This window comes from Heterocephalus glaber, unplaced genomic scaffold (assembly GCF_053883595.1).
Source record: "Heterocephalus glaber isolate CG9 unplaced genomic scaffold, H.glaber_assembly_v1.0 deba00001481, whole genome shotgun sequence".
In the NCBI taxonomy this organism is placed as follows: domain Eukaryota; kingdom Metazoa; phylum Chordata; class Mammalia; order Rodentia; family Bathyergidae; genus Heterocephalus; species Heterocephalus glaber.
Genome location: NW_028258317.1, coordinates 65,807,925 through 65,830,888, shown reverse-complemented (window position 1 = coordinate 65,830,888; position 22,964 = coordinate 65,807,925). Strand labels below are relative to the sequence as shown.

The following is a 22,964-nucleotide window of genomic DNA, read 5'->3' as shown; positions in this document are numbered from 1 at the left end:
GAATCTATATAGTAGTTTTGGAAGTATGGCCATTTTCACTCTATTAATCCTTCCTACCCTGGAGCAGGGGATATCTGTTCATTTTCTGATATCATCTTCAATCTCTCTTTTCAGAGTGCTATAGTTTTCAGAGAAGAGGTCTTTGATTTTTTTCATTAGGTTGATTCCTAGGTATTTCAGATTTTTGGATGCTATTGTGAAAGGAATTATTTGCCCTGTTTCTCTCTCAGTGAGTCTGTCATTCGTGTACAGGAAAGCTATTGATTTTTGTGTATTGATCTTATAACCAGCTACTTGACTGAATTTGTTTATTAAGTCTAGAAGACTTTTGGTGGAGTTCTGGGCGTCTTCTATATACAGCATCATGTCATCTTCCTGCAAATAATGACAATTTGACTTCCTCATTTCCTATCTTTATTCCGTTTATTTCTTTCTCTTGTCTAATTGCTGTGGCTAATGTTTCCAGAACTATATTGAACAAGAGTGGTGATAGTGGACATCCTTGTCTTATTCCTGATTTTAGTGTGAAGGATTTCAGTTTTCGACCATTTAGTATGATATTGGCTGTTGGTTTTTCATAGATGGCTTTTATCAGTTTGAGGTAGAGACCATCTATTCCAATTTTTGTAGGGTTTTTGTCATAAATGCATGTTGGATTTTGTCAAATGCTTTTTCTCTGTCTATGGAGATAATCATATGGTTTTTGTCCTTGGCTCTATTGATATAGTGTATTACATTGATTGATTTGCATATGTTCAACCATCCCTGCATCCCTGGGATAATCCCACTTGATCAGGGTGTATGATCTTCTTGATTATCTTTTGCATTCTATTTGCCATTATCTTGTTAAGGATTTTTGCATCTAGGTTCATTAGTGAGATTGGCCTATTTTTCTCTTTTTCAGTTGGGTCTTTCTCTGCTTTGGGGATCAAGGTGATGCTTGCTTCCAGGAATGAATTTGGGAGTACTGCTTCCCTTTCAATTTCATTGAAGAGTTTAAACAGTAGTGGCCGCAATTCCTGTCCAAATATCTTGTAGAATTCAGCAGTGAAGCCATCAGGGCTCGGGCTTTTCTTGGTTCATAAGTTTTTAATTATGTTTTCAGTTTCATTGATATTGGGTTGTTTAGAATTTTTAGATCTTCGTCATTCAACTTTGGTAATTCATATGTATCTAGGAATCTGTCCATTTCTTCTGTGTCATCCATCTTATTGGTGTATAGGTTCTGGAAGTAGGTATTGATGATCCGCTGGATTTCTGCTGAGTCTGTTGTAATTTCACCCTTTTCATTCCTAATTGCATGGATTTGGGCCTTTTCTTTTCTTTTTCTGATAAGATTGGCTAAGACTTTGTCAATTTTGTTGATTCTTTCGAAGAACCAACTCTTGGCTTCATTGATTTTTTGTATTGTTCTCTTTGCCTCCATTGCATCGATTTCTCCTCTGACCTTTATAATTTCCTCCCCTGTATGAGCTTTGGGGTTGTCTTGCTCTTCTTTTTCTAGAAGCTTGAGGTTTAGCATCAGGTTGTTTAATTGGGCTCATTCTGTTTTCCTAATATGAGTATTCACTGCTATGAATTTCCCTCGTAAGACTGCTTTCATTGTGTCCCATAGATTCCGATATGTTGTATTGTCATTGTCATTTAATTGAAGGAACTGTCTGATTTCTTCTTTAATTTCCTCTATGACCCATTGGTTATTCAGAAGTGTGTTGTTCAATTTCCACATGTTTATGAAATTTTTCCAATTTCTTTTGTTATGGATCTCCAATTTCATTGCACTATGGTCTGATAAGATACAGGGGATAACTTCAATTCCTTTGCACTTACTTAAACATGTTCTATGTGTGAGTATGTGGTCTATTTTGGAGAATGACCCATGTGCAGCTGAGAAGAATGTGTATTCTGATTTTGTGGAGTGGAAGACTCTGTAAACATCTGTTAAGTTCATTTGTTCAAGAGTTTGATTGAGTTCTAGTATTTCATTACTTATTTTTTGCCTAATTGATCTATCTATTTGTGACAGTGGGGTGTTTAGGTCCCCCACTACAATTGTATTAGTGCATATAGGACTTTTCATGTCTGTTAGTATTTGTTTTATGTAGTTGGGTGCACTAGTGTTTGGTGCATAGATATTTATGATTGTCATCTCTTCCTCTTGGATTGTTCCCTTTACAAGGATGTAGTGTCCTTCTTCATCTCTCTTAATCAGTGTTGGTTTGAAATCTACTTGATCTCCAAAGAGGATAGCTAGTCCTGCTCTTTTTCGGGTCCCCATCATATGGAGTATTGTTTTCCACCCTTTAATTTTCAGTCTATTATTTTCATTTTGAATTAAGTGTGTTTCTTGTATGTAGCAAATTGTTGGTTTTTGCTTCTTGACCCATTCTGCCAGTCTATTTCTTTTGATTGGTGAACTGAGACCATTAACATTGATGGTTATAACTGAAATATATTGACTTGTCATTGCCATGACTTTTTCTTTTTTGGGGGTTCTCCCTCTTTACATTTAATTTCTTGTCATGGCAGATGGGTTCATTCTGCTTTGCTTCCTGGGGCTGTGATCCTCAATTTCTGTTCCTAGGATACTGTGTAAAATTTTTGGAGTGCTGGTTTGGTATTCGAGAAGTTCCTAAGATGTTCTTTGTCATGAAAGTATCTTATTTCTCCATTAATTTTGAAAGATAGTTTTGCAGGTTACATCAATCTGGGTTGGAGGCTGTTTTCTTTTAGGGCTTGGAATATGTCACTCCAAGCTCTTCTTGCCTTGAGGGTTTTTGTTGAGACGTCTGCTGTGATTCTGATGGGCTTTCCTTTGTATGTGATTTGTTTCTTTTCTCTCACTGCTTGTAGAACTTTGTTCTTCTGTTGAGTTTCTGGAATCTTAACAATTATATGCCTCTGTGTAGATTTTTTTTTGATCAAGACTATTTTGAGTCCTATATGCCTCACTTATCTGTATGTCAAGCTCTTTTCCCCTGCTTGGGAAGTTTTCTGCCATTACTTCTGTGAAGAGTTTTTTTATGTCATCTCCACTCTCTCCTGTTTCTTCATGGACTCCAATCAGTCTTATGCTATTCTTCTTTGCATCGTCTAGCAGCTGCTGGATTGATTTCTCATGTTCCCTTATAATTTTGAAGCAATTTTTCTTTTCCTGGTCACTAATTGCAATCTTATCTTCTATATCTGAAATTTTGTCCTCACAATGGCTCATTCTGCTGTGTAGACTTTCAGTGGAGTTTTTCATGTCCTGGAAATCTATTTGCATCTGTTTTATGGATTCCATTTGTTTCCTATGTTGGTATTCCATCATGTTTCTGAGCTCCTCTCTAGATTTATTAATCATGTCTTGCACTAGGGGCACAATGTCTCCTGTTATCTGAGAAATTATTTCTGATTTCATTTTTTCCAGATCCCCTTTTGTTGCCAGTTCAGTGGGTCCAGGTGTTTGAGTATCAGAGTGTTCCATCTCATTTCCCTTTGGGATTGCTGTAGGTGATCTGGAAGTCTGGTTTTGAGACTTATTTACGTGTTTTCTCATTTCAATGTGGGAGTGGGGGGTTGCTGTTGGCACCCGCGTGGATCACCTCCTCTGAGCTGGGAGAGGTTGGACAGGGGCTGGGAGCGGCAGTAGAGATGGTGGCCCAGAAGCCCCTTCCTCTGTGCCAGGAGCAGCAGGACAGAAGGTGGCCCAAAAGCCCTTTCCTCTGGGCTGGCAGCTGCGGGAGGGATGGTGGCCAGGAAGCCCCTTCCTCTGGACCAGGAGCAGTGGGACAGTGGCTCAGAAGCCCCTACCTCTGGGCCAGTAGCGGTTGGCTGGATGGCAGCCCGGAAGCCCCTTCATCTGGGCCAGGAGCGGTGGGACAGAAAGTGGCCCAAAAGCCCCTTCCTCTAGGCTGGGAGTGGCGGGAGGGATGGTCAAATTTCTTGTATTTTTACAATTTTCTATTTTATTCTTATTAATGTGGAGGATGCCCTTATTGTTGCTTGCACTATTGTTAACATACTCTATTCTGTAACTGGCATTTTCATATAGTGAAATCCATTAATGAACAGAAGATTTTACGTTTACTAAGAAAATTACCAGTCTTGTTTATTATACTGCTTTCTGTGTCATATTGAAAATTTTGCATACTTCAATATAATGAAGACATTTTCCTATATTTTCTTTTGAATTTTATTGTTTTATGCTTCTTATTTACATCATTCAACCACTGGGAAATGGTTTTGTGTATAGTGTGAAGTTCAGGGTAAATATTCATTTAAAAAATCTCTACAGCTATTCAATTGCTCCAGCATCATTTACTAAAAAAAGCATTCAGTCTTTTGCATGTATTGCATTGCAGTGATGAGTCAAAGGACTGTATACATGTACTTCTCTTCCTGTTTTCTCTAAGTTCTATTTGTCTGTACATTCTAATGCCAATATAACAATGTTTTAATTACTATAAATTTATGATAAGCTTTGATATTTGGAAATATTACTACTCCCATTTTGTTCTTATTCTTCAACAATTGTTTGGAAATCAGTACATCAGTTTCCACAACTCCTTCCATTGAGATTGTTTGGATACTAGTTGTAATTTTTGAGTCTACAGAATTAATATTCTTCAATTTTGAGTCTTCCAATCCATGAACATGTTTTATGTAGTATTTATTTAGTCATTTTTAATCTCTCATTACAATGCTTTCCAGCTTATTTTCTTAACAGTCTTATATGGATTTTCTTATTTTTTCCTACATAGTTTATGTTTTTCTGCTAGCATAAATGTAATTTTAAAATTTCATTTTAAAAATTATTTTTATTTTTAGTATATAGGGATATTATTGGTTTTATATCTTAATCTTGTACCTAATTTCCTTATTAAAATTATTTATTAATATGAGTGTTTTATATGTAGATTCTTTTGTAAATTTCTATGGGGACTATCATGTTATCTATATTTAACAGCAATTGTGTTTCTATGTTTCTGTTCTCTATCATGTCTTTACAATAGTGGCAAAAAGAGAACTATTTATTATGTATAAATCTAACTTTACAGTGCACCAAAAGCTATAAAACAAGAAACCGTTGGTTTAAGAAATCAAAGAAGACCTAAATAAACAGAAAGATATAATATTGTTAAGATAATTCTAATTGACAAACAGGTTCAACATAATCCAAATCAAATTTCAGCATAGCCACAAAGATCAATGGAACAGAACAGAGTCCAGAAATAGAACCATAGGAACATAGTCTATTATTGATTTTGTTTACAAAAATGTAAAATAATGGAGGATATCCTTGGTCAACAAGTAATGTTGGAACTGTATATTCAGACACAAAACAATAAATTTTGAGCAATTCCTTGCTCCTTGTAAAAAGTAAAGTCAAATGGACCACAAACCTTTATAAAACTCTTTAAAATTTCTACAAGAAAACATAGGAGCGAATCTTTGTGACATAGGCAAAGAGCTTTTTCAAAAAATCATGTCAAATCAATATTTTTAAGAGATACATAATCCAGAGATTTACTGAAAAACTCATTATATTTAGACTTTAGGATATCTCCACCTGGGAGAGTATTTTCTGAAAAATTTGAGGAAATAATTGACATCAAACTTTTCATATTACTTATTTTTACTGTTCTCCACTACATGAGAAACTGTCACAGGATTTTCAAAATAGGCTTACATACATAGGGGTTCTCCCCAGTATGAATTCTTTCATGTATTTGATATTGACTGTGTCTTCTCAATGCTTTCTCACACTGCTTACATACATAGGGTTTCCCACTAGTATGACTTCTTTCATGTCTTTGACAATATTGCTGCATACTGAATTATTTGCCACATTGCTTACATACATAGGGTTTCTCCCTAATAGGAGTTTTTTCATGTATTTGACAATAAGCATGTGCACTGAAGGCTTTCCCACGTTGTTTACATACATAAGATTTCTCCCCTTTAGTACAAGATTGAATAGAAGAGATAAAAGGAAAACTTGCTTGCATCATTCCTGTCACAGAAGAAAAGCTACAGTTATTTTGTTATAGTATATTATTTGTGTATATCTGTGATGGCAAACCTTTTAGAGATGAGTGCCCAAACTGCAACTCAAAACCAACTTATTTGTCACAAAGTGCCAACACTGCAATTAAACTTGAATATTGAGGTTCTAGTTTAGAAAAACAACACATACATTAACATCTTTTGTCTTAAAAGAAAAACAAATAACACACATGTCATAGGTTTGTCACCACTGGTGTATATAATTTTTTGCTAGATACTCTTTCTCAAATTAAGGATACTTCAGTTTTTATTTTGTTTTTTTGGTTTGCTTGCTTGTTACTGTGAAGGGTTGTTATCTTCAACAAATTTTTTTAATGTGTTGAAATGGTCATATTGGATTTCATTTCTTTAGTGTGATGAATAATATTTACTTATTTTTCTATTGTTTATGATATTATATATTTTTATATTAAATTTTTTTATTGGTACATTGTAGGTATACAACACAATTACATTTCTCATTGGGAACTTGTACCTTTACATAATGCATCTTGGTTCTTAGTTTTTCCCCATTCCTAGCCCTCCCTTCACCCCCTCCACCCTTCCCTATTTACAAAGACTTTATTTCCATTTTTTCCATTTCTCATCATTTTTCCTTTCCCTTCTTTCCTTTCCCCTGCCCCTCCCACTACCCCTACCCCCTTGGACCTTTTCTTCCTATTTTACATTATCGATTATTCATTCTAATCATGGGTACATTTTAGGTATACAATGTAATGACATTCATCATTGGAAAGGGGCAAAGGGGAAGGAAGTGGGAGGGCTAGAGGAAAGGATAGAAGGGAATGGGATTAATATGAGAAAATGGAAAAATAGGAACAAAATCTTTGTAAATAGGGAGGGATGGAGGGATTGAATGGAGGGCTGGGCAAGGGTGAAAAATAAGAACCAAGAGAGACTATGTAAAGGTGCAAATTTCCAATGTTTATGATATTATATTAATAGAATAAACCCTACTTTGTCACAAAGCATTGTTCTTTCTTGTATTCCTGTGTAGTATTTACTAATATTGTATTGAAAAATTTATAGACATTTTAATTAGAGATATCTTCCATGAGAAATTCTTAAAACATCCCTTGATGCTAAGGTTATGCTCACCTTATTAAATAAACTGCTCTAGTTCTTAGAGGGGATTACAAGCAGTATGTATACAATAGAAAAGAATAAAATCTGCACATCAAAGCAATTACATAAAGAAGTTATAAAATAAAGTTGAAGTAACTTAATAAAATAAAAGAAGTAGAAGAAAAATATTTAAGACATGAAATCAATGAAGCAGAAAACAAAATTCAGTGAAGAAAAATAAACAAACCATAAAGATCATTCTCAAGTATATCAATAAAGTTTATTAACCCCTAGAAAGAATGATAGAAAAAATAAAAAGAACTCATATATTACAATAGCAGGCCAGTAAGAGAATATCCTGCAAAATACACACTAAAAATAATGAATATGTGATTTTTAAATGTTATGGCAACCATTTTAAAATTTAGAAGAAAATGGACAAATTCCTTTTTTAAATGTACCAAAATTATATTATTAAAATAAAATATAAATCTAAAAATTTCTCTCTAAGAATATTTTATGTTTATATAGATCCCCTGGTCAATTCTTACAACTGTTAACTCTTACAGTTATTATCTCTTTCTGTTGATCAGGTAATTAACCAATATGTAATGTCCTTCTTTGCTTCTTGATCAGCTTTGTTTTAAACTCCACTTTGAAAGCAGAATAGCTACTGCTGCTTGTTTTCTGACTTCTATTGCATGGAATATTGTTTTCTATCCTTTGTTTAAACTCCTGGGTTTCAGTTTAAAACTCTATGAACTCTCATTGTTTTCTGTGCTGGGCATTCATGTTTTGCGTCTTTTTCTTTATCTCCACTAGTGTCTTGTCTAGACTCACCAATCACCATTAGGGTCACTATCTGTTTAGTTATATCTCCTTTGAATTCACCAAGCAGTTCATTGAACTATTTCACTACCTTTCTTCTGTGTGGCTTATGATTTTCTCCCCTTGATGCTCCTTGGGTCATCTTGGGAAGAGTTGGGAGTTTGGGGAGGGATTTTGTCACCTTGACTTTTTTCATTTCTGTATTTGTTTTTTTTTAAATTAAATTCTTTTATTGGTACATTGTAGGTATCCCACACAGTTACATTTCTCATTGGGAATTGTACCTTTACATAATGCATCTTGGTTCTTATTTTTTCCCCATTCCTAGTCCTCCCTTCACCCCCTCCACCCTTCCCTATTTACAAAGACTTTATTTCCATTTTTCCATTTCTCAGCATTTTTCCTTTCCCTTCTTTCCTTTACCCTGCCCCTCCCACTACCCCTACCCCTTTGGACCTTTTTTCCTATTTTGTATTATCGATTATTCATTCTAATCATTGGTACATTTTAGGTACACAATATAATGACATTCATTATTGGAAATTTGCACCTTTACATAATCTCTCTTGGTTCTTATTTTTCACCCTTGCCCAGCCCTCCCTTCAACCCCTCCATTCCTCCCTATTTACAAAGATTTTGTTCCTATTTTTCCATTTTCTCATATTAATCCCATTCCCTTCTATCCTTTCCCTTAGCCCTCCCACTTCCTTCCCCTTTGCCCCTTTTCTTCCTATTTCACATTACCTATTATACATTTAGTCCTTATTAACACTTTCAGTTTCTCACATCAGAGAAACTATTTAGTATTTATACATGTGTGTCCTATTTATTTCACTTAAGAGTATCGCCTCAATGTGCATCCACTTAGCTATAAATGTCTCTAATTTCTCATTTTTTATGGCTGAGTAGTACTCCATTTTATAAAAATCCCCACATTTTCTTTATGCATTCTCCAGTTGATGGGCATTTGGGCTGTTTCCAAGTTTTGGCTATTACAAACTGTGCTGCTATGAACATAGGTGCACATATATCACTGTGATATGATTCTTTTAATTCTTTGGGGAAGATCCCCAGCAGTGGAATAGCTGGGTCAAATGGGACTTCCAGTCCTAGTCCTTTGAGGTATCTCCATACTGATTTCTAGAGTGGTTGCACCAGTCTACACTCCCACCAGCAGTGGAGCAGGGTTCCTCTTTCCCCACAGCCCTGCCAGCATTTGTTATTGGTTGATTTCATGATAACAGCCATTCTTTCTGGAGTGAAGTGGAATCTCAGCATTGTTTTCATTTGCATCTCTCGAATGACCAGTGATGTTGAACATTTTTTCATGTATTTATTTGCTATTTCTACTTCTTTGAGAAATGTCTGTTCATTTCAGATGCCCATTTTTGGATTGGATCTTTAAATTGGGGAGGTCTGATCTTCTTAAGTTCTTTATAGATTCGAGATAGTAGACCTTTGTCTGAGGAAGAGCAGGTGAAGATTTTTTCCCACATTGTGGGTTGTCTTGTTTTCTGTGCTGCAGTTTGCAGTTTCTTTTGGCCAATGCCTAGTTCTTCATGAATGGGCCACAGAATTATTTATGATCCCCAGGCAATCTAGATATTGGCATACAAAGAAAACCAACTGACAGCAATAACAGTGTCATCTTGGCTATAGTAGTAATATCAGTGACAACAGTAGCATCAAATATAAACTTGATATTGACAAACCCTAAGAACCACAGGCAACCTAGATATTGACCTACAGTAAATCAAACCACTAGTTTCTGCTGGATGTAGGCAGTGGTACAAGAGTTCAAGCAGTTCACTGGACTAAATGCCTTCTTTAGATCTACCCCCTCTGAAAGAGACACCCACCAAACCTGGCCTGCTACCACAGAATACAGGCCCCAGGTTCTTCCTGGCCTAAGCCTTAGCTTCTTAGGGGATCTCAGGAGATCTCTGCCCAGCTCTCACCCTCTCCAATCTTGTCCATGTGGCTCTCACTTGTTCTCTGCAGTAGGGTAACACTTCGATCCTGGAGTGAAACTTTTTTCTGGGGTGTTGATCTCGTCCTCAATCAGGTTGATCTTTTGGCTGTCACCTCAGCTGCCTTGTACTGAGGAGAACCAAGGTGCAGGCGTGGCTAGGATTTGGGAGTCTGGCTGCTCTCCTCATCTCCCGCGTGGGGTGAAGCAGCCACCAGTCTATGTTTCTGGGGTGGGGGTGGGGGCCCCAACTTACAGACATTTAAGAAAGAAATCATACTACCAAAAAGCCAACTATTATTTTAATGTTGTTCCTTTGAAGATAATGTGTTGTCTTTTTTTTTTTTCTATAGATAATTCGTGGATTTAATTTTGGTTTTGGCTTTCACAACAATTACTATGATGTGTCTAGATGTGATGTTCTTTGATTTTGTCCTGCTTTCAATTCATAGATATTCTTGAATCAGCAGATCTTTCAACAATTTTCGATAGTTCTAGGCTATGATCTCTTCAAAGAATGTCCTCTCGCTTTCTGTTTCAGTTCTCTTTCTAGAGTCTAATCATGCATAAATTCAGACTTTTCCCTGTGTCCTTTGTATCTTTTATGATTTTAAAGACCCTTTTTTCCTCTCTCCTTAAATCTAAATAATTTATGAAGACCTATCTTCTCACTTATTAATAATACTGATATTCATCTAATCTGCTGTTAAGTGCATTAGGTATAAAGATTGCTATTTTTCATTTTTATAATTTCTTATTTTGCTGTGAAATTACCCACCTTTCTCTTTATTTTTCTTGAATACATTAATAAGAATTATTTTATATTTCATATCTATTACTTCCAATAGATATTTCATTTTTGGATCTGTTTCTATTTTCTTTTGAGTTTTGTATATTTGGCGTTTTTTCCCAGATATATCTGGCAATTTTTTAATGAATTCTCTTAATGGAAATGAAAAATATTGAGTAATGTTATCTCTGCCAGAGAAGATTTAGTTTTTATCTCTCAGGCATATAGAATACAGGTATATTTCTTTAATCAGGTAAAAAGCAATCTATTTCTGGTTTGTTATTAATCCTATAGAGCAGACTTTTTGGGTTCTACACTAAAATACTTGGGTGTTTATTTGGTCTTTCCCAAATACTGAAGATGTGATAATCTCTGCTTAGCTTCTTAGTAGTTACTTAGTACTTGTTTTCTCAGAATTTTGCTCTGCTCAAGTACTGATTAGTGGGCACAAAAAGGTTTGAGGGGAAATTCTATAGAATATAGTTCTCACTTTTCTGTAGTTCCTTTCTCTAGATCTTGTGTTTGTCAAAGTTGGTCTTCAGTGCTTTCAAAACACTGAGTTTGGGCCGGGGATTTAGCTCAGCGGTTCCGGCTCCTGCCTCACAAGCGCAAGGTCCCGAGTTCGATCCCCGGTACCAAAACAAAAAACACTGAGTTTTTGCTTTGGTTTAGTTGATGTTTTTCCACTGTATCTAACTTTCATAGCTTTTAGTCCAGTGTTAGCTACTTCATCACAACTGGAAGCAGAGTAGTCTTTGAAAAAAAAATTCTTTTTTTTTGTACTGGGGATTGAACTCAGAGCCTTGCGCTTGGGAGGCAGGCAGCGGCACCACTGAGCTAAATCCCCGGCTGAAATATTTTTTATATTATCTCATTTAGACAAAAGATGAGGAAAGCAGGATAGTTGTAATAAGATCTATTTTCCAAATGAATAAATAGAAACTCAGAAATATTAATGATTTTTCCTAGATGTCAGTAAGCTGCAGTGCTGAGTCAGCACCAGAATCCTTGTTACCAGCTTAGCCATTGGTGCTTTCTACTATACTAGCATGTACAAAATTGGTCTTATTTGTAGACCACTAAATTGTCTCTTGGAGTAATTATCTTTATTATTTTTTCTGAAAATTATCATACTAACCTAAATTTTATAATCCAAGATATAAAACATGGTATAAAATGTAAAAAGCATGAGTATCATCATTATTTACCAAGGATTGGGATGATTTTGTTTGGCACTGTCCACAAAGATAAAAATTATTCTTTTCACTCCCATCATAAGTTCTGTATCCAGTTTTCTTATTATTTATATTCTGTAGGCTCCAATATACTTTCATAACACACCAGTGAGAATGCTAGCCTCTGTCCTCTGCCCGAGGAGTCACATTTTAGTGTACATTGACCTAAACTCACAGGGAGGATACTCCAAATACAACATTCAGCTGTTTTTGATGAGTGGCATCACTGAGGGTTTCAAAGTTCCAAATTGAAAGACACAGAAGATTATTATCACTATTTCTTCATGTTCTGTTGATTACTGGAGTGAAATTTTGAAACAGTATTGAAGTATCATTAATTTGTTTATCTGACAAACCAAAATATAAAATGTTGAGAAAGTGTCAAAATAGATATACAGCATTTATTACGGATTACTTTGGGGATAAATAGTAATATGTTATGGTTGACATTAAAAGTACAATAATAACACTTCAACTTTGAAATAGTAGTTTCAAGCTATGAGATAATATATTGCTAGTCACATCACTTCAGTGAATCACTTCAAATAATAGAAAAAATCTTTTTGGGTATTATGTATGATGACAGCTTTTTTATTTGATTTATCATTTCAAGTGTTCATGGAAACAGTTCCACCTTGAAATTCAAATTAAAATGTCCTTCCACAAATCCCTGTGCTTAGGTCAAAAGAATTACCAACAGTTGACAATACCAAGTGTTGGTAAAGGGATGGAGGAGGAAGTTCCCATCTAGAGCTGATGTGAGTGAAAATTTGGTAATTGCTATATTAATTTGCATTCCTACCAACAGAGAAAAAGTTTCCTTTTATCTACATTCTCACCAACACTTGTTATCTTTCAGCTACTTTAGAAAAGAATCTTTACCTGTTTATACTTCTGACAAAATAATATAATCAAAAAATTCCATTCCTGAGTATATACCTATGGAAATATATTCACATGTATGTCAGCAAACATGTAAAAGAATGTTCACAACAGTAAGTTTTTCAATAGCTAAAAACAACTATAACACATCTCAGGAAATCACAGTGAATAGAAATTTTGGTTGTTCATACTGTAGAATGAAATTTTATACTATATTAAAAATGAATTAACCAAAGCTAACAACCTAACCAAATCTTACGAATCAGGGCTCAAGATGTGGCTGTGAGGTCCTGGGTTTAATTCCTAGAAAGAAATCTTACAAACATATTGCTTATTATAATTTAGGATATGAATTTATATGAAGTTAAAAAAATAGTAAATACTTTCTAATTTATTTAGGGCTACATAGAAAATCAGAAGAAAATACTGTATATATCAAGATAGTGTTTTACTGAAAAATAAATGTGACTGTGTATGCATGCCCATGGGCAGAGGATGCTTCTGCAATATAGACAAGATTCTGTTTCTTTACTTAGTGGTGGTTAAAAGACTGTTCACTTTCTGAAGATTCACTATGTTGTACATTTATGTTCTGTGGACATTTTTCTCTTACTGTATTATAGTTCGCCATTTAAAAAGCTGTGAAAATTTCCTTTTAAAGCCACATTTCAGTGTGGAAAAGAGTATGCTGCAAAGATATGTACCACCGTCTGATTTTATCCACAAATTTCTCTATTATATCCAATATCATAGAATCAAAATTAGGAGACATTTTGCTCGTCACTGGTCATTCTCTGAGAATAACAAAACACGAACAGTGGCAGCTTGTCATGAAATCTTTCATTGTGTGGCAATGCTTTTGTCTCTGGACACAGGCCTGATGCCCTGTCAGTAACAGAGCCAACACTCTTTTCCCAGTCTGCATCATGCTTCAAGAAAACACCACCGACAGACTGAAATTTTCCAATAGTATGAATTTTGAATGATTAACAGAAAAAAAAGTCATCAAGCATTTCTCAATGTACTGTCCACATAGTAACCAAGATATGATTTGTACCTTATATACCAGTCATTTTGTTTTGCCAAGTGAAAGGCAAAATAATTCCTAGAACATGCGCGTTACACGATATTAATGTTCCATGACATTATGGGAACATGGGAAGTTTGACCAACACACAGTGTATGCTTTCACTTTGGGCCATTAATTGTCATTAATGCTGAAGCTAGTTTACTGGTTATCTAGGAAAACTATGACTTATATCCATACCTGTTTTTGAGACACAGAATGTAACTTCTGAAATATACCTCAGTAGTTTTAATATCCCCATTTTAGCAATGAAATTCAGCAATTTAATACTGGAAAATATTTTTACAGAAAAAGTCATTTTTTAAGCTTGAGAAGTGGATCATACTGGTATGCAAAGGTTTAATGGCTTCATGCCGCTATTTAAGTTTTATAAAAAGCAGTTTCTTAGGGAGTAAGGTCAAAATGATTGCTAGGTTTGTTAAGTAAAAGTTTACTTTGTTTATGTTTTTATTTCCCACTTTTACTTTCTATATTTGGCTTCTTCTACCTGCTTCCCCCATGTCTCATCCCATACATAATCATATTCTGCATTCAATATGCAAGTTGGTCCCGAAGATGATTATGGTGGTGAAGTATTTCTGTCAATACTTTTAAAACTATCTTAATGTTTTCATAAACTACTTTCATGTGATGGCTCCTTTTGTAAAATTAGAATTTAATAATAAACCCAAATAGTAACAAAGAAAGAAAAAGCAAATGTAACAAATGCAAACCGTAACAATAATAATGTGAAAATAAATTAATTTGAATATGCTGTATACAACTGAATGGGAGCTGACTCCAGATCACTAAAGCCCTCAGAATCCAAGGGCCACATTTAGGATGTTAATCACTATCAAGAATATAGCACACCCCAATGAAATTTATGTCTTTATCTTGCATCTTAAATGTGTTAAATATTTGTGAGCAGAGGTTTTTAATCTCTTTTTCCTCTGAAATTTCTATTCTGTTTGCTGAAAAGCCACCAGAGGACACAAGTGATTTATGGACCACACTCTAAGAAACACTATTGTATGTCATGCTGTGATTTTCAAAACCAAAATCAAAACTTTCAAAACCAAAATGACCAATTTTAGGACCCATGAAAATCTAACCCCTAGTAATTGAGTTCAAAATGCCACATTTCTTAGCTTGTTCTGAGAGAAACTTTTTTTTAAAGAAATGATTTTGTCCAAAACAATTATGAAAGTTGTGGGTACCTTTTTCTAAAACTTAAACTTGGGTCTCAGAGCTCCACCTTATTTTGTGCTTTAGATAGACTTGGGCTTCAACCACCATGTATGATTCACACTGTCAGACAAAGGAAGTTAGTGGAGTTAGCTTGACCAAAAGAGCCACAGGTGCTGGAGTTCTGGGACTCCCTTTCCACAATGCCAAGCTTTTAGGAAAAAAAACTTGTGTGAAAAGTCAGAACATTTACTTCAAGAGCAAAACCACAAGATTGGTAGGCCTGAATATGAGTTAGGTCCTTGACTCCAAATCTTGTTTTCCCCAAATTTTTGATTCTTTTCTATTTTATCTCACTGCCTAAAATGAACAGATTGAAGATTCTTTGGAATTAATTTACATGGTATTTTAAAATGCAAATAGCTTGATATGATTAAGAGTTTACTCATTATTCAATATTCAAATTCTTCTGATCATGTGGCATCTCTGCTGATGACACCAAGGTGTCTGGGCCAAGGCAAGTGAGGGGCTGAATGGAACTGGTCCTACACATGAGACAACAGGAAAGGAGGAATTTACAATTAGAAAGTTTACAGAGACATGAAACTACTAGGATCTGAAAAAATGACTGCAACAAAGTGAGATAAAAAAGTATAGGTGAGTTTCTGGAAGAGGAAGCGGAACCAACAGCATCTTCCAAAGAGTTCCTTGGGACAACCCTACCAGCAATGCAGGAAGAAACTGTTTTTGCTTTCTTCTATTCAGTTACTTTGGGGACTTATACCCCTAGACTCCCATGTAAATGAGAAATAAAATTGCATCTTAGACTCTTAATCCTAATACAGCATTTTAAATACATTATACATTACATTATGGATGGAAAAGACATTGCAGGGGCTGGGGTTGTAGCTTAGTGGTGTGTTTACTGAAGGTCCTGACTTCAATTCTCAGCCCAGGAGGTAAAAAAAAGGCTTTGTGAGAAACTTTTCTATTACCTTTATAACATCCTTTCCACAAGATAGCACAAATTCCAAACAATTAGATTATAAATACACACTTGGAACACAACCTACTTTTAAATAAAATATTTTATATTTGCTAAAGTGACTTGCATTTCACGGCATCTATTGCTGCCCCCAATTTCTAGAGAACATTCTGATGATTCGTAGAAATAGGATAATCATACTTTGTTATTAGGAGGTGTCATATAATGCAAAAAGAAAGGATTGCCAGAGGAATGAAACATGTTTATTTTTTCTAATTGAAAAACCCAAGTGACCTCATTCCCTAAGGACATCTTTTAGAGAACTATGAACATATTTGGAAACCATATCCCAGCTGGGGGAAAAAAACAACAGTGGAGTGAATGAGGATATGGTTTCAAGATTTCATAAGAAACAAGAGAGTCAAATCAATCAGTAAAAACTCTCACTGCAGAGAGAATAGCTCAATTAAGGAGAATGGAATGAACCACCCTGGGGGACTCACTTGCTCATCATTAGCTCACACTGAGTTCCAGACACTCAGCTTTCTTTTTCTACAGTTTTAGCCACAAACTTCAAGATGTAACTATTTCCAAGTATCTCTATGTTGGAAATCTACTTGCTCTCATGGTGCTGTTTGAGAACTCGGCAAGCTGGAACAGTGGTTTTGTGGGCATGACTGAAAGCCTTTAAAGGCGCAAAGGCCATGTCTTGCCTCTGATTTATTACTTCCTGAATGGGTATTATAGAATGATCCCTTCTGCTCCCAACCTGTGCTGCTAGAAGGAGGTAGGAGGGAACAAAGACATAGGTAAGAAACATTCATTAGTTTTTTACTTTCTTGGAAAAGTGTGTGCACATGTGTGTGTGCGTGTGTGTGTGCGCGCATGTGTGTGTTACCCAGCCTTGGTTATTTATTAGGAATTTAGTAGTTCATTCTCAGTCCCTGTTAAAAGTGTATATAGAGATCCAGGTTGGTAAAACCGACTTCTCAATTTATTGCAGCAGATTGAATGCACTTGTATTCTCATAGGCAATTGGATGTGTGAGGAGCAAGCACTGCTGCCAACAGTTTGAACAATAACCTGGCATAACGTCGTGTATCTTCTGGACTCTCTGAGATCCAAATGACACAAAGGAAACCAGGCTGAAGTCTGGGATTTGCTATACAAAAATAAAGTCTACCTTAGGAAAACAAAGGAGGAAACATTAAGACCTTCAGAACTGCCAGTTTTTCTATGGGGACACAGTAAAAATCTCAAATTATTAGTCAAAAGATTTTTTTCTCTGACAAGAAGGAAATGACCCACCATCCCTTCATGCAAGGTGTACAATGAGCTGAGTGGGAAAGGCATTAAAGTGCTTTGTCATGAATTACATCAGTCAGCCTCAATCAAATTAGGAAACCACAAATGAGAGGAATTAACTTATAAGTGAGAGGTTCACCTTTTTATATAAAAGAATGAGCTCTTCTACTAAGGTCTTGGTTTGGAAGATTCATTCAAACAGAAAGCTGAACGCACTCTGTGGTACTGTTTTGTTTGACTGATTTAAATGCAGTCACAGAAGTACAATGTCATAACTTTCCCTCTAGACAAACAGGTTCTTTATGCCACTGTTTCAGTCAAGGGAGTCAAATAATACCTTTTTTATTGCAGTATTTTTAGACATTGGATACATCTGGAAAAATATTCAACCAGATAATTAGATTGCGTTAGCAATGTGTCTGTTGTGGTTTCCCTGATCCCAGGGAAGGCAGCCCTTTATGAAGCACTTGGCCGCATGATCCACTGAAATCTGCTGTGTAAATTGGCCCACACTAAAGCATGTGGAAAACATTTTTTGGCTGAAACTCGAAACCATTCATGTGGCTTTGAGACTGGGAAGCTCGGGCTGCCAACATCAATAGAACTTTGTACTACAAACCCAAATGGTCATTTAGACATGTGTACTTCTGTGCTCACAAATGCACTGAGGTCAAATATTTTTTAATCTTGGGAATTTTTTCTCTTTATACAGCCTCATATTTCATTCAGGAAATGAGACTGAGTACAACAAACACAAATCATTGAGACTGACAGAGCATATTGGGTTCAAAACCCAACCCCTGACTCTAATTGCTCTCCAAAGGCCCCTGGCTCAAGGTAACTGTTGATTTAGTTCAGCTGTTTTCAATCAGCACTGTAAGGTTTCCCTAAGACAAACTGGTGAGGCCGAGTTGCATTTGTACCCAGGAATCCCTTGGGTATAAGTATAACACAGTTAGCATTTTAAAAGATTGCATTTGTCTGTGCACTGCAGGCAGTAATTACAAGCAGGCAAATCTTTTGTGAAAGATGGTGTGACCCTCCTTCTGGTGAAAAAGTGATGATGGATCTAGTGGAGGACAAATAATGTTTCCATTCTGGGTTCAGAGAGGAGCCCTGCCTCTTTTCAAAGTTGCCAAACTTGACAGCCAGTTTGTTGTTGTGTTTTGGTGAATATCAAAGTACTTTATTCCTGGAAGGGGCCAGTTTCTTAGTATTACTTAACTGCTGGAGGATTTTAAAAAGCAGACCATTCTGCACTAAAAGAGAAGTAACTGCTAAATAAACGACATTGAGATGCACTTGGTCGGGTGTCTTTAATTTCTTATCCTGAGTTTTTATACGCAGCCCACCGGTAGTTGTAAAAAGCTGAAAGATCCGAACATATATATTTATATTTGGAATAATATTTTCAGTCTGGTGCTGGCTTTGAAGTTGCAGAGTGGACTTTAAAATGAATATTTTGCATTCTCTGGCTATGGTCCTGAATTTACATATTTGAATCAAATTCAAATATCTGGTCTAGACTCAAAGACTGGCATTAAGCAAAGACTACATTGCTAATAGTGCCCAGAAAAGCACAGTCTCATATGTAGTTAACAGGATCCCTTGAAACCAAACAGTTTTGTTTCAGTAACTTTCTAGTTAGAGATTCGTATCTTCATTCTTTTCTCACTCTGGCCCCAGGCCATCCCTGCACATGTGTTTGCACATGCACACACACACAGAGTTTTTCTAGGAGCTGAAAGAATGCTAAACACACAGTAGGTGGTGAATAAGTATGCGTATCTGAGTGACACTGATGGAATAAATGCAGTATTGTGCATATTAAAAATGCAGGTGCCTTGTTTAGTGAAGACTGAAGGCATGCCTCTGCTTTGTACACCATATAAATTGCCCACATAATCTTGATTTTTCAAAAAAGAAGTTATTCAATTAAATATTGACTCAAGCTAGTAAAAATAAGTTTAAATAAAAATTCAATTTATGTTCCATTTTTTCAGGACTATTTTTTGGAGAAAAGCGTGTGTATACATGTGCATACATATGAGTGCAGGTTTATGCCTGTGATAATTTATTGACTGTATAAAAGGCACATTTTTATATCAATTACCTTTTTAAAGTGCTCGTGGTTCTTGCAAGTTAACGTTTGTGTGTGGGTACCTGTATGCATCTATGTACCTGTAGGCATTTATGATAATATAGTCACTTTCTAACAATCACTTTCTATTTTAAGTTCTCTTCTATGGCTATTAAGTTTTTCAGAATTCTGTTACTCACTGAAATAAACATGCTTGTAATTAAGCTTTTTCTTAGTTAAAAGCAGGCAACTTAGAAAGTTACATTTAACTCCCATAACTTTAAGAGTAATAAATATCAAATTAAATTGACTTGTACGGTAACACTTTCTGTGGTTTCCAAATGTGCATGAACCAGGAAGAAGATTGCACACTGAAAGAAGCTGGCACATTAAATATATTTATATCTTTCCTTGGTAAGAAATAATAATAACCATTGTTCTATAATGATTTGAACCACCTCAGTGTTAGATTCCAGAGTAAACTGGCTGGAAATCACATAAGTAACTTGGTTCTGAGGGAGAGCTCCTGAAAGTGCTGGTTACCGGGTAAATTGCAGACCCCATCATCATTTTCTCTAATGCATCCAAAATGTCTGGAGGGGATTGTAGATTTCTCACCTACACTGCCTTCAGGCGCAGCAATTACGGAAACCACACCTAAAAACATTCAAATGTGGAGTCACGGAATCTTGTCTTTGGGAAAAAATTAAGAATAGAGGCTTTCTTCCCCTGCTAAATACTGAGTTAGTGCTCAGGCAGGTATGGACTTAAGTCCTTTTATTTTTACTAACCAGCCATGTAATTGTGAGCAACTCGTTTACTTCACTGGGGATCATTATACATACTTCATAACATTGGATAATCGAGACTATGGGAAGTACTTAATGTATCATCTTTCTCACATTCTCTGATACTTGTCTTTCTTTTCAGTGTTTGTGAAATGAGGGCATATCTCACAACTGACACCCTTTATTTTGTTTCCTTTTTTCCCTGAAAGAACATGCGGTTGACAAGCTATAAAACTGTGAAAGTATATTCTCCTAATCCGTTTACCCCAAAAATTGCAATTTAAAACAGTTTTTGTATGAAATTCATATATGTTACCTAGAAAAATTCAAGGAATAAGAATTAGAAGAGAAATATTGTTATTATGTCTTGTTGTCATGTGCATTCCAAAAACGGAATTGAAGTGCTGATTCCATCTCCTTCTTTCCAGGCTCTCAGCCCACCCATCCTTCCCAATCTTTCATTTTTGGTCTCCAATGGACACCATAGTTCTGTGGACCAGAGTACAGGCATTGGAACAAGGTACTGTATCTCTGATTCCCAGTTTCCCTGCTTATTAGCTGTTGATCTCGGGCAATTTATTTAATCTTTTAAAGTCTCAGATTCCTCATTATCCAGAAGAGGCTTGAAATATGAAGCTTACAATGCTATCATAAGGATTGTAAAGCGCTAGCATTGTACATGGCACACAAGAAACCTGTCGTGTATGTTTGTTAGCAGTTTTATTACCAGTCCTGCCTTGTAAGGAGAACAGATGACAATGTTTGGCAGTAAATTGAGAATACTTGCTTGGTTCCTGGATCATCTTGTAAAGATATTTGCCAGTCAGAGTACAAACTTCATGGATTTGACTCCAACTGAAACTATTTATAATCACTCAGAGCTCTCAGTTGCACAATTTCCATCAGTTCTTTCCCTGATAATTCTCTTCATCACTTTCTTTATATTCAAAATCCATTCCCTCATGGTCTGTGGCCAATACCCTCTATTTCTGCTGTCATTGTCCCCTTGAGTAAGGACAACCCTCCTGCTGGATGTAGTCATGCTTCTGGAGTGTCCATTTCTGCTGTCATCATTCTGTCTATACTGGAGGAAATTACATGCCTCTACTTGACTTCACCATCCCATGCATGAACTAGATAATTTCCTTAATTCCCCACACTTTCTTTGAGGCTAGATTGTAAGACTTTAATGACTTAATTGACCTGCAAAGATGATGGAAGGGAAATATTCTGGAAAATCCATAAAGTCACTTTCTTTCTAGCCTCTGAATTCTTTCCACCTATTAGACATCCATTTACTTCTCTTGTCTGGAGTATTTTGAGCACCATGTGCTTTGAAGCTTACCCATAACAAAGCCCAGGGAGAAGAGTATCTTTCTCAAGCCTAAAAATTTATTCCAGCCTGTATTCCTGCCTCAGGTATAATCTACTCCTACTAGACTGACAGTCGGAATATCCACCCTCATAATGCAAAAACCACCTGCACCAATTAGAATGCAATCCTGCTTTATGGCCCATGTAGGACACTTACATAGGCCAAGGTAGTTCAACCTCAATATGTTCTGGTTTATTTGATCTTAAATATCAAAGAAAAACAGCAATCCAATCCAAGCTGGAAAGAGCCAAGACCTTTAAACAGTTTATCCTCTAAAAAGGATATTAAAACCATATCATCAGCTTCTTCTTCCAGTGTTTATCTCATCTCCTGTAATTATCTGCTCAATCAAGAACAAACCAAAACCAATTCCATAAAAACTAGTAACTATAAATTTATAAAAATCAAGAGATATTTCTGCAAATCAACCAGTCTATCCCATCTTCTCTATTCCTTTTCCTTCTCACATCCTGCTCTCTGCATCAAAATAGCAAGGACACTTTATCTTGACTCTAGTTTATCCATAGCCAACAATATCTATTCCCAAATTAAATACATAAGTTTTCATTCACATAACTCATGTATCCTGCAAAGAACAGCACCTGGTTGACCCTACTTCTGCTTCTTTTGCAATCACGGCCATACTATGTGGCATTCCTCTTGTGACAAGATGGACAGAAAAGGCTAAACTGAGACCTGTGCTCATTTTCTGTAGGTGCACAAAGTGACTTAGGGATTGCCGACAGTGTGCAAAGTTGCATAGTATTATTTATTTGCCCTCCCCCACAATCCCAATCCTGCTTCTTCTGCTTGGCTGCAAACAATCATCCTGCTTTGTGAAATCCAAAATCATGACTTTTATCCTTTTTGTTTATGCTGTATCTTCAGCTGTAGGAACTACTGTTATCTCTGCCCTTTGATGCATGGAGGTTACATAAATACAGTTTCTCCTCTTAGTGGAGAAAATTCTTTCTGTATCTTCATGGTTTATACTTGTTTTATTAAAATGTGGTCTATTTTATAAATAAGTATCATGATACTGAACCAGAAATATGGAATTTTAAGCCTTGAGCTTTAGGATGCAGTAGATAATAACAGTGGGATTTTGCTCAGTCTTTTAAACTCTATTTCAGCTTCTCCCTCCATAAAATGGGCTGGATTCTCTTTGTTGCACAAGTATTTTTTGACTGACATTCTAGTACACTTTAGAATTGTGAAACAAGAAAATTTCTGTTCTTTATGAATTACCCAGTTTGTGGTATTTTATTAAAGCAGTACCAACAAAGACTAAAGAAGATATGTAGTACTGTAAAAGTTTACAACTTGAAGGAATGATTGAGAGAACAAAGTTTAAGAG

At 35.8% G+C, this 22,964-nt stretch overlaps 1 long non-coding RNA gene across 1 annotated transcript; it reads left to right on the top strand.

Moving 5' to 3' along the window:
- Window positions 1-18,074: 18,074 nt before the first annotated feature.
- Window positions 18,075-20,752, top strand: LOC110345415 (uncharacterized). The gene is made up of 2 exons (XR_002388740.2): window positions 18,075-18,201; window positions 20,661-20,752. It is a non-coding gene; the product is annotated as an uncharacterized LOC110345415 (long non-coding RNA).
- Window positions 20,753-22,964: the final 2,212 nt, after the last annotated feature.